Source organism: Hippichthys cyanospilos, unplaced genomic scaffold, assembly GCF_059441005.1.
Source record: "Hippichthys cyanospilos isolate Australia breed blue-spotted pipefish unplaced genomic scaffold, RoL_Hcya_1.0 HiC_scaffold_44, whole genome shotgun sequence".
NCBI classification, from domain to species: domain Eukaryota; kingdom Metazoa; phylum Chordata; class Actinopteri; order Syngnathiformes; family Syngnathidae; genus Hippichthys; species Hippichthys cyanospilos.
In genome coordinates, this window is record NW_028283400.1 from 1 (window position 1) to 13,629 (window position 13,629).

A 13,629-nucleotide genomic window follows, 5' to 3' on the forward strand; every position below is an offset into this window, starting at 1 on the left:
TAAAGCATACGCAAACAGAAATTTCAATGTACAATGATGTTTTTAAAAAAACGGTCAAAATGTGCTCCACTCGGGCTGAAAACGCTTGTTTGGAACATTTCATTAATGTTGACTATAAATCATAAACTAAGCATTTTTCAGCTGAAATAATGAATGTAGTCCTCTTAATTCTTGCTTCTAAAGCATACGCAAGCAGAAATTTCAATGTACAATGATGTTTTTAAAAAAACAGTCAAAATGTGCTCCACTCGGGCTGAAAACGCTTGTTTGGAACATTTCATTAATGTTGACTATAAATCATAAACTAAGCATTTTTCAGCTGAAATAATGAATGTAGTCCTCTTAATTCTTGCTTCTAAAGCATACGCAAGCAGAAATTTCAATGTACAATGATGTTTTTAAAAAAACAGTCAAAATGTGCTCCACTCGGGCTGAAAACGCTGTTGGGGACATTTCATTAATGTTGACTATAAATCAAAAACTAAGCATTTTTCAGCTGAAATAATGAATGTAGTCCTCTTAATTCTTGCTTCTAAAGCATACGCAAGCAGAAATTTCAATGTACAATGATGTTTTTAAAAAAACAGTCAAAATGTGCTCCATTCGGGCTGAAAACGCTTGTTGGGGACATTACATTAATGTTGACTATAAATCAAAAACTAAGCATTTTTCAGCTGAAATAATGAATGTAGTCCTCTTAATTCTTGCTTCTAAAGCATACGCAAACAGAAATTTCAATGTACAATGATGTTTTTAAAAAAACGGTCAAAATGTGCTCCACTCGGGCTGAAAACGCTTGTTTGGAACATTTCATTAATGTTGACTATAATTCATAAACTAAGCATTTTTCAGCTGAAATAATGAATGTAGTCCTCTTAATTCTTGCTTCTAAAGCATACGCAAGCAGAAATTTCAATGTACAATGATGTTTTTAAAAAAACAGTCAAAATGTGCTCCACTCGGGCTGAAAACGCTTGTTTGGAACATTTCATTAATGTTGACTATAAATCATAAACTAAGCATTTTTCAGCTGAAATAATGAATGTAGTCCTCTTAATTCTTGCTTCTAAAGCATACGCAAGCAGAAATTTCAATGTACAATGATGTTTTTAAAAAAACAGTCAAAATGTGCTCCACTCGGGCTGAAAACGCTTGTTTGGAACATTTCATTAATGTTGACTATAAATCATAAACTAAGCATTTTTCAGCTGAAATAATGAATGTAGTCCTCTTAATTCTTGCTTCTAAAGCATACGCAAACAGAAATTTCAATGTACAATGATGTTTTAAAAAAACGGTCAAAATGTGCTCCACTCGGGCTGAAAACGCTTGTTTGGAACATTTCATTAATGTTGACTATAATTCATAAACTAAGCATTTTTCAGCTGAAATAATGAATGTAGTCCTCTTAATTCTTGCTTCTAAAGCATACGCAAGCAGAAATTTCAATGTACAATGATGTTTTTAAAAAAAACAGTCAAAATGTGCTCCACTCGGGCTGAAAACGCTGTTGGGGACAATTCATTAATGTTGACTATAAATCAAAAACTAAGCATTTTTCAGCTGAAATAATGAATGTAGTCCTCTTAATTCTTGCTTCTAAAGCATACGCAAGCAGAAATTTCAATGTACAATGATGTTTTTAAAAAAACAGTCAAAATGTGCTCCACTCGGGCTGAAAACGCTTGTTTGGGGACATTACATTAATGTTGACTATAAATCATAAACTAAGCATTTTTCAGCTGAAATAATGAATGTAGTCCTCTTAATTCTTGCTTCTAAAGCATACGCAAGCAGAAATTTCAATGTACAATGATGTTTTTAAAAAAACAGTCAAAATGTGCTCCACTCGGGCTGAAAACGCTGTTGGGGACATTTCATTAATGTTGACTATAAATCATAAACTAAGCATTTTTCAGCCGAAATAATGAATGTAGTCCTCTTAATTCTTGCTTCTAAAGCATACGCAAGCAGAAATTTCAATGTACAATGATGTTTTTAAAAAAAACAGTCAAAATGTGCTCCACTCGGGCTGAAAACGCTGTTGGGGGACATTTCATTAATGTTGACTATAAATCAAAAACTAAGCATTTTTCAGCTGAAATAATGAATGTAGTCCTCTTAATTCTTGCTTCTAAAGCATACGCAAGCAGAAATTTCAATGTACAATGATGTTTTTAAAAAAACAGTCAAAATGTGCTCCACTCGGGCTGAAAACGCTTGTTTGGAACATTTCATTAATGTTGACTATAAATCATAAACTAAGCATTTTTCAGCTGAAATAATGAATGTAGTCCTCTTAATTCTTGCTTCTAAAGCATACGCAAACAGAAATTTCAATGTACAATGATGTTTTTAAAAAAAACGGTCAAAATGTGCTCCACTCGGGCTGAAAACGCTTGTTTGGAACATTTCATTAATGTTGACTATAATTCATAAACTAAGCATTTTTCAGCTGAAATAATGAATGTAGTCCTCTTAATTCTTGCTTCTAAAGCATACGCAAGCAGAAATTTCAATGTACAATGATGTTTTTAAAAAAACAGTCAAAATGTGCTCCACTCGGGCTGAAAACGCTTGTTTGGAACATTTCATTAATGTTGACTATAAATCATAAACTAAGCATTTTTCAGCTGAAATAATGAATGTAGTCCTCTTAATTCTTGCTTCTAAAGCATACGCAAGCAGAAATTTCAATGTACAATGATGTTTTTAAAAAAACAGTCAAAATGTGCTCCACTCGGGCTGAAAACGCTTGTTTGGAACATTTCATTAATGTTGACTATAAATCATAAACTAAGCATTTTTCAGCTGAAATAATGAATGTAGTCCTCTTAATTCTTGCTTCTAAAGCATACGCAAACAGAAATTTCAATGTACAATGATGTTTTTAAAAAAACGGTCAAAATGTGCTCCACTCGGGCTGAAAACGCTTGTTTGGAACATTTCATTAATGTTGACTATAATTCATAAACTAAGCATTTTTCAGCTGAAATAATGAATGTAGTCCTCTTAATTCTTGCTTCTAAAGCATACGCAAGCAGAAATTTCAATGTACAATGATGTTTTTAAAAAAAACAGTCAAAATGTGCTCCACTCGGGCTGAAAACGCTGTTGGGGACAATTCATTAATGTTGACTATAAATCAAAAACTAAGCATTTTTCAGCTGAAATAATGAATGTAGTCCTCTTAATTCTTGCTTCTAAAGCATACGCAAGCAGAAATTTCAATGTACAATGATGTTTTTAAAAAAACAGTCAAAATGTGCTCCACTCGGGCTGAAAACGCTTGTTGGGGACATTACATTAATGTTGACTATAAATCATAAACTAAGCATTTTTCAGCTGAAATAATGAATGTAGTCCTCTTAATTCTTGCTTCTAAAGCATACGCAAGCAGAAATTTCAATGTACAATGATGTTTTTAAAAAAACAGTCAAAATGTGCTCCACTCGGGCTGAAAACGCTGTTGGGGACATTTCATTAATGTTGACTATAAATCATAAACTAAGCATTTTTCAGCCGAAATAATGAATGTAGTCCTCTTAATTCTTGCTTCTAAAGCATACGCAAGCAGAAATTTCAATGTACAATGATGTTTTTAAAAAAACAGTCAAAATGTGCTCCACTCGGGCTGAAAACGCTGTTGGGGACATTTCATTAATGTTGACTATAAATCAAAAACTAAGCATTTTTCAGCTGAAATAATGAATGTAGTCCTCTTAATTCTTGCTTCTAAAGCATACGCAAGCAGAAATTTCAATGTACAATGATGTTTTTAAAAAAACAGTCAAAATGTGCTCCACTCGGGCTGAAAACGCTTGTTTGGAACATTTCATTAATGTTGACTATAAATCATAAACTAAGCATTTTTCAGCTGAAATAATGAATGTAGTCCTCTTAATTCTTGCTTCTAAAGCATACGCAAACAGAAATTTCAATGTACAATGATGTTTTTAAAAAAACGGTCAAAATGTGCTCCACTCGGGCTGAAAACGCTTGTTTGGAACATTTCATTAATGTTGACTATAATTCATAAACTAAGCATTTTTCAGCTGAAATAATGAATGTAGTCCTCTTAATTCTTGCTTCTAAAGCATACGCAAGCAGAAATTTCAATGTACAATGATGTTTTTAAAAAAACAGTCAAAATGTGCTCCACTCGGGCTGAAAACGCTTGTTTGGAACATTTCATTAATGTTGACTATAAATCATAAACTAAGCATTTTTCAGCTGAAATAATGAATGTAGTCCTCTTAATTCTTGCTTCTAAAGCATACGCAAGCAGAAATTTCAATGTACAATGATGTTTTTAAAAAAACAGTCAAAATGTGCTCCACTCGGGCTGAAAACGCTTGTTTGGAACATTTCATTAATGTTGACTATAAATCATAAACTAAGCATTTTTCAGCTGAAATAATGAATGTAGTCCTCTTAATTCTTGCTTCTAAAGCATACGCAAACAGAAATTTCAATGTACAATGATGTTTTTAAAAAAACGGTCAAAATGTGCTCCACTCGGGCTGAAAACGCTTGTTTGGAACATTTCATTAATGTTGACTATAATTCATAAACTAAGCATTTTTCAGCTGAAATAATGAATGTAGTCCTCTTAATTCTTGCTTCTAAAGCATACGCAAGCAGAAATTTCAATGTACAATGATGTTTTTAAAAAAAACAGTCAAAATGTGCTCCACTCGGGCTGAAAACGCTGTTGGGGACAATTCATTAATGTTGACTATAAATCAAAAACTAAGCATTTTTCAGCTGAAATAATGAATGTAGTCCTCTTAATTCTTGCTTCTAAAGCATACGCAAGCAGAAATTTCAATGTACAATGATGTTTTTAAAAAAACAGTCAAAATGTGCTCCACTCGGGCTGAAAACGCTGTTGGGGACATTTCATTAATGTTGACTATAAATCAAAAACTAAGCATTTTTCAGCTGAAATAATGAATGTAGTCCTCTTAATTCTTGCTTCTAAAGCATACGCAAGCAGAAATTTCAATGTACAATGATGTTTTTAAAAAAACAGTCAAAATGTGCTCCACTCGGGCTGAAAACGCTTGTTTGGAACATTTCATTAATGTTGACTATAAATCATAAACTAAGCATTTTTCAGCTGAAATAATGAATGTAGTCCTCTTAATTCTTGCTTCTAAAGCATACGCAAGCAGAAATTTCAATGTACTATGATGTTTTTAAAAAAACAGTCAAAATGTGCTCCACTCGGGCTGAAAACGCTTGTTTGGGACATTTCATTAATGTTGACTATAAATCATAAACTAAGCATTTTTCAGCTGAAATAATGAATGTAGTCCTCTTAATTCTTGCTTCTAAAGCATACGCAAACAGAAATTTCAATGTACAATGATGTTTTTAAAAAAACGGTCAAAATGTGCTCCACTCGGGCTGAAAACGCTTGTTTGGAACATTTCATTAATGTTGACTATAAATCATAAACTAAGCATTTTTCAGCTGAAATAATGAATGTAGTCCTCTTAATTCTTGCTTCTAAAGCATACGCAAGCAGAAATTTCAATGTACAATGATGTTTTTAAAAAAACAGTCAAAATGTGCTCCACTCGGGCTGAAAACGCTTGTTTAAAACATTTCATTAATGTTGACTACAAATCATAAACTAAGCATTTTTCAGCTGAAATAATGAATGTAGTCCTCTTAATTCTTGCTTCTAAAGCATACGCAAGCAGAAATTTCAATGTACAATGATGTTTTTAAAAAACCAGTCAAAATGTGCTCCACTCGGGCTGAAAACGCTGTTGGGGACATTTCATTAATGTTGACTATAAACCAAAAACTAAGCATTTTTCAGCTGAAATAATGAATGTAGTCCTCTTAATTCTTGCTTCTAAAGCATACGCAAGCAGAAATTTCAATGTACAATGATGTTTTTAAAAAAACAGTCAAAATGTGCTCCACTCGGGCTGAAAACGCTTGTTTGGAACATTTCATTAATGTTGACTATAAATCATAAACTAAGCATTTTTCAGCTGAAATAATGAATGTAGTCCTCTTAATTCTTGCTTCTAAAGCATACGCAAGCAGAAATTTCAATGTACAATGATGTTTTTAAAAAAACAGTCAAAATGTGCTCCACTCGGGCTGAAAACGCTTGTTTGGAACATTTCATTAATGTTGACTATAAATCATAAACTAAGCATTTTTCAGCTGAAATAATGAATGTAGTCCTCTTAATTCTTGCTTCTAAAGCATACGCAAGCAGAAATTTCAATGTACAATGATGTTTTTAAAAAAACAGTCAAAATGTGCTCCACTCGGGCTGAAAACGCTTGTTTGGGACATTACATTAATGGTGACTATAAATCATAAACTAAGCATTTTTCAGCTGAAATAATGAATGTAGTCCTCTTAATTCTTGCTTCTAAAGCATACGCAAACAGAAATTTCAATGTACAATGATGTTTTTAAAAAAACGGTCAAAATGTGCTCCACTCGGGCTGAAAACGCTTGTTTGGAACATTTCATTAATGTTGACTATAAATCATAAACTAAGCATTTTTCAGCTGAAATAATGAATGTAGTCCTCTTAATTCTTGCTTCTAAAGCATACGCAAGCAGAAATTTCAATGTACAATGATGTTTTTAAAAAAACAGTCAAAATGTGCTCCACTCGGGCTGAAAACGCTTGTTTAAAACATTTCATTAATGTTGACTACAAATCATAAACTAAGCATTTTTCAGCTGAAATAATGAATGTAGTCCTCTTAATTCTTGCTTCTAAAGCATACGCAAGCAGAAATTTCAATGTACAATGATGTTTTTAAAAAAACAGTCAAAATGTGCTCCATTCGGGCTGAAAACGCTTGTTGGGGACATTACATTAATGTTGACTATAAATCAAAAACTAAGCATTTTTCAGCTGAAATAATGAATGTAGTCCTCTTAATTCTTGCTTCTAAAGCATACGCAAACAGAAATTTCAATGTACAATGATGTTTTTAAAAAAACAGTCAAAATGTGCTCCACTCGGGCTGAAAACGCTTGTTTGGAACATTTCATTAATGTTGACTATAATTCATAAACTAAGCATTTTTCAGCTGAAATAATGAATGTAGTCCTCTTAATTCTTGCTTCTAAAGCATACGCAAGCAGAAATTTCAATGTACAATGATGTTTTTAAAAAAACAGTCAAAATGTGCTCCACTCGGGCTGAAAACGCTTGTTTGGAACATTTCATTAATGTTGACTAAAAATCATAAACTAAGCATTTTTCAGCTGAAATAATGAATGTAGTCCTCTTAATTCTTGCTTCTAAAGCATACGCAAGCAGAAATTTCAATGTACAATGATGTTTTTAAAAAAACAGTCAAAATGTGCTCCACTCGGGCTGAAAACGCTTGTTTGGAACATTTCATTAATGTTGACTATAAATCATAAACTAAGCATTTTTCAGCTGAAATAATGAATGTAGTCCTCTTAATTCTTGCTTCTAAAGCATACGCAAACAGAAATTTCAATGTACAATGATGTTTTTAAAAAAACGGTCAAAATGTGCTCCACTCGGGCTGAAAACGCTTGTTTGGAACATTTCATTAATGTTGACTATAATTCATAAACTAAGCATTTTTCAGCTGAAATAATGAATGTAGTCCTCTTAATTCTTGCTTCTAAAGCATACGCAAGCAGAAATTTCAATGTACAATGACGTTTTTAAAAAAAACAGTCAAAATGTGCTCCACTCGGGCTGAAAACGCTGTTGGGGACAATTCATTAATGTTGACTATAAATCAAAAACTAAGCATTTTTCAGCTGAAATAATGAATGTAGTCCTCTTAATTCTTGCTTCTAAAGCATACGCAAGCAGAAATTTCAATGTACAATGATGTTTTTAAAAAAACAGTCAAAATGTGCTCCACTCGGGCTGAAAACGCTGTTGGGGACATTTCATTAATGTTGACTATAAATCAAAAACTAAGCATTTTTCAGCTGAAATAATGAATGTAGTCCTCTTAATTCTTGCTTCTAAAGCATACGCAAGCAGAAATTTCAATGTACAATGATGTTTTTAAAAAAACAGTCAAAATGTGCTCCACTCGGGCTGAAAACGCTTGTTTGGAACATTTCATTAATGTTGACTATAAATCATAAACTAAGCATTTTTCAGCTGAAATAATGAATGTAGTCCTCTTAATTCTTGCTTCTAAAGCATACGCAAGCAGAAATTTCAATGTACAATGATGTTTTTAAAAAAACAGTCAAAATGTGCTCTACTCGGGCTGAAAACGCTTGTTGGGGACATTACATTAATGTTGACTATAAATCATAAACTAAGCATTTTTCAGCTGAAATAATGAATGTAGTCCTCTTAATTCTTGCTTCTAAAGCATACGCAAGCAGAAATTTCAATGTACAATGATGTTTTTAAAAAAACAGTCAAAATGTGCTCCACTCGGGCTGAAAACGCTTGTTTGGAACATTTCATTAATGTTGACTATAAATCATAAACTAAGCATTTTTCAGCTGAAATAATGAATGTAGTCCTCTTAATTCTTGCTTCTAAAGCATACGCAAGCAGAAATTTCAATGTACAATGATGTTTTTAAAAAAACAGTCAAAATGTGCTCCACTCGGGCTGAAAACGCTTGTTTGGGACATTACATTAATGGTGACTATAAATCATAAACTAAGCATTTTTCAGCTGAAATAATGAATGTAGTCCTCTTAATTCTTGCTTCTAAAGCATACGCAAACAGAAATTTCAATGTACAATGATGTTTTTAAAAAAACGGTCAAAATGTGCTCCACTCGGGCTGAAAACGCTTGTTTGGAACATTTCATTAATGTTGACTATAAATCATAAACTAAGCATTTTTCAGCTGAAATAATGAATGTAGTCCTCTTAATTCTTGCTTCTAAAGCATACGCAAGCAGAAATTTCAATGTACAATGATGTTTTTAAAAAAACAGTCAAAATGTGCTCCACTCGGGCTGAAAACGCTTGTTTAAAACACTTCATTAATGTTGACTACAAATCATAAACTAAGCATTTTTCAGCTGAAATAATGAATGTAGTCCTCTTAATTCTTGCTTCTAAAGCATACGCAAGCAGAAATTTCAATGTACAATGATGTTTTTAAAAAACCAGTCAAAATGTGCTCCACTCGGGCTGAAAACGCTGTTGGGGACATTTCATTAATGTTGACTATAAATCAAAAACTAAGCATTTTTCAGCTGAAATAATGAATGTAGTCCTCTTAATTCTTGCTTCTAAAGCATACGCAAGCAGAAATTTCAATGTACAATGATGTTTTTAAAAAAACAGTCAAAATGTGCTCCACTCGGGCTGAAAACGCTTGTTGGGGACATTACATTAATGTTGACTATAAATCATAAACTAAGCATTTTTCAGCTGAAATAATGAATGTAGTCCTCTTAATTCTTGCTTCTAAAGCATACGCAAACAGAAATTTCAATGTACAATGATGTTTTTAAAAAAACGGTCAAAATGTGCTCCACTCGGGCTGAAAACGCTTGTTTGGAACATTTCATTAATGTTGACTATAAATCATAAACTAAGCATTTTTCAGCTGAAATAATGAATGTAGTCCTCTTAATTCTTGCTTCTAAAGCATACGCAAGCAGAAATTTCAATGTACAATGATGTTTTTAAAAAAACAGTCAAAATGTGCTCCACTCGGGCTGAAAACGCTTGTTTGGGACATTACATTAATGGTGACTATAAATCATAAACTAAGCATTTTTCAGCTGAAATAATGAATGTAGTCCTCTTAATTCTTGCTTCTAAAGCATACGCAAACAGAAATTTCAATGTACAATGATGTTTTTAAAAAAACGGTCAAAATGTGCTCCACTCGGGCTGAAAACGCTTGTTTGGAACATTTCATTAATGTTGACTATAAATCATAAACTAAGCATTTTTCAGCTGAAATAATGAATGTAGTCCTCTTAATTCTTGCTTCTAAAGCATACGCAAGCAGAAATTTCAATGTACAATGATGTTTTTAAAAAAACAGTCAAAATGTGCTCCACTCGGGCTGAAAACGCTTGTTTGGAACATTTCATTAATGTTGACTATAAATCATAAACTAAGCATTTTTCAGCTGAAATAATGAATGTAGTCCTCTTAATTCTTGCTTCTAAAGCATACGCAAGCAGAAATTTCAATGTACAATGATGTTTTTAAAAAAACAGTCAAAATGTGCTCCACTCGGGCTGAAAACGCTGTTGGGGACATTTCATTAATGTTGACTATAAATCAAAAACTAAGCATTTTTCAGCTGAAATAATGAATGTAGTCCTCTTAATTCTTGCTTCTAAAGCATACGCAAGCAGAAATTTCAATGTACAATGATGTTTTTAAAAAAACAGTCAAAATGTGCTCCATTCGGGCTGAAAACGCTTGTTGGGGACATTACATTAATGTTGACTATAAATCAAAAACTAAGCATTTTTCAGCTGAAATAATGAATGTAGTCCTCTTAATTCTTGCTTCTAAAGCATACGCAAACAGAAATTTCAATGTACAATGATGTTTTTAAAAAAACGGTCAAAATGTGCTCCACTCGGGCTGAAAACGCTTGTTTGGAACATTTCATTAATGTTGACTATAATTCATAAACTAAGCATTTTTCAGCTGAAATAATGAATGTAGTCCTCTTAATTCTTGCTTCTAAAGCATACGCAAGCAGAAATTTCAATGTACAATGATGTTTTTAAAAAAACAGTCAAAATGTGCTCCACTCGGGCTGAAAACGCTTGTTTGGAACATTTCATTAATGTTGACTATAAATCATAAACTAAGCATTTTTCAGCTGAAATAATGAATGTAGTCCTCTTAATTCTTGCTTCTAAAGCATACGCAAGCAGAAATTTCAATGTACAATGATGTTTTTAAAAAAACAGTCAAAATGTGCTCCACTCGGGCTGAAAACGCTTGTTTGGAACATTTCATTAATGTTGACTATAAATCATAAACTAAGCATTTTTCAGCTGAAATAATGAATGTAGTCCTCTTAATTCTTGCTTCTAAAGCATACGCAAACAGAAATTTCAATGTACAATGATGTTTTTAAAAAAACGGTCAAAATGTGCTCCACTCGGGCTGAAAACGCTTGTTTGGAACATTTCATTAATGTTGACTATAATTCATAAACTAAGCATTTTTCAGCTGAAATAATGAATGTAGTCCTCTTAATTCTTGCTTCTAAAGCATACGCAAGCAGAAATTTCAATGTACAATGATGTTTTTAAAAAAAACAGTCAAAATGTGCTCCACTCGGGCTGAAAACGCTGTTGGGGACAATTCATTAATGTTGACTATAAATCAAAAACTAAGCATTTTTCAGCTGAAATAATGAATGTAGTCCTCTTAATTCTTGCTTCTAAAGCATACGCAAGCAGAAATTTCAATGTACAATGATGTTTTTAAAAAAACAGTCAAAATGTGCTCCACTCGGGCTGAAAACGCTTGTTGGGGACATTACATTAATGTTGACTATAAATCATAAACTAAGCATTTTTCAGCTGAAATAATGAATGTAGTCCTCTTAATTCTTGCTTCTAAAGCATACGCAAGCAGAAATTTCAATGTACAATGATGTTTTTAAAAAAACAGTCAAAATGTGCTCCACTCGGGCTGAAAACGCTGTTGGGGACATTTCATTAATGTTGACTATAAATCATAAACTAAGCATTTTTCAGCCGAAATAATGAATGTAGTCCTCTTAATTCTTGCTTCTAAAGCATACGCAAGCAGAAATTTCAATGTACAATGATGTTTTTAAAAAAACAGTCAAAATGTGCTCCACTCGGGCTGAAAACGCTGTTGGGGACATTTCATTAATGTTGACTATAAATCAAAAACTAAGCATTTTTCAGCTGAAATAATGAATGTAGTCCTCTTAATTCTTGCTTCTAAAGCATACGCAAGCAGAAATTTCAATGTACAATGATGTTTTTAAAAAAACAGTCAAAATGTGCTCCACTCGGGCTGAAAACGCTTGTTTGGAACATTTCATTAATGTTGACTATAAATCATAAACTAAGCATTTTTCAGCTGAAATAATGAATGTAGTCCTCTTAATTCTTGCTTCTAAAGCATACGCAAACAGAAATTTCAATGTACAATGATGTTTTTAAAAAAACGGTCAAAATGTGCTCCACTCGGGCTGAAAACGCTTGTTTGGAACATTTCATTAATGTTGACTATAATTCATAAACTAAGCATTTTTCAGCTGAAATAATGAATGTAGTCCTCTTAATTCTTGCTTCTAAAGCATACGCAAGCAGAAATTTCAATGTACAATGATGTTTTTAAAAAAACAGTCAAAATGTGCTCCACTCGGGCTGAAAACGCTTGTTTGGAACATTTCATTAATGTTGACTATAAATCATAAACTAAGCATTTTTCAGCTGAAATAATGAATGTAGTCCTCTTAATTCTTGCTTCTAAAGCATACGCAAGCAGAAATTTCAATGTACAATGATGTTTTTAAAAAAACAGTCAAAATGTGCTCCACTCGGGCTGAAAACGCTTGTTTGGAACATTTCATTAATGTTGACTATAAATCATAAACTAAGCATTTTTCAGCTGAAATAATGAATGTAGTCCTCTTAATTCTTGCTTCTAAAGCATACGCAAACAGAAATTTCAATGTACAATGATGTTTTTAAAAAAACGGTCAAAATGTGCTCCACTCGGGCTGAAAACGCTTGTTTGGAACATTTCATTAATGTTGACTATAATTCATAAACTAAGCATTTTTCAGCTGAAATAATGAATGTAGTCCTCTTAATTCTTGCTTCTAAAGCATACGCAAGCAGAAATTTCAATGTACAATGATGTTTTTAAAAAAAACAGTCAAAATGTGCTCCACTCGGGCTGAAAACGCTGTTGGGGACAATTCATTAATGTTGACTATAAATCAAAAACTAAGCATTTTTCAGCTGAAATAATGAATGTAGTCCTCTTAATTCTTGCTTCTAAAGCATACGCAAGCAGAAATTTCAATGTACAATGATGTTTTTAAAAAAACAGTCAAAATGTGCTCCACTCGGGCTGAAAACGCTGTTGGGGACATTTCATTAATGTTGACTATAAATCAAAAACTAAGCATTTTTCAGCTGAAATAATGAATGTAGTCCTCTTAATTCTTGCTTCTAAAGCATACGCAAGCAGAAATTTCAATGTACAATGATGTTTTTAAAAAAACAGTCAAAATGTGCTCCACTCGGGCTGAAAACGCTTGTTTGGAACATTTCATTAATGTTGACTATAAATCATAAACTAAGCATTTTTCAGCTGAAATAATGAATGTAGTCCTCTTAATTCTTGCTTCTAAAGCATACGCAAGCAGAAATTTCAATGTACAATGATGTTTTTAAAAAACCAGTCAAAATGTGCTCCACTCGGGCTGAAAACGCTGTTGGGGACATTTCATTAATGTTGACTATAAACCAAAAACTAAGCATTTTTCAGCTGAAATAATGAATGTAGTCCTCTTAATTCTTGCTTCTAAAGCATACGCAAGCAGAAATTTCAATGTACAATGATGTTTTTAAAAAAACAGTCAAAATGTGCTCCACTCGGGCTGAAAACGCTTGTTGGGGACATTACATTAATGTTGA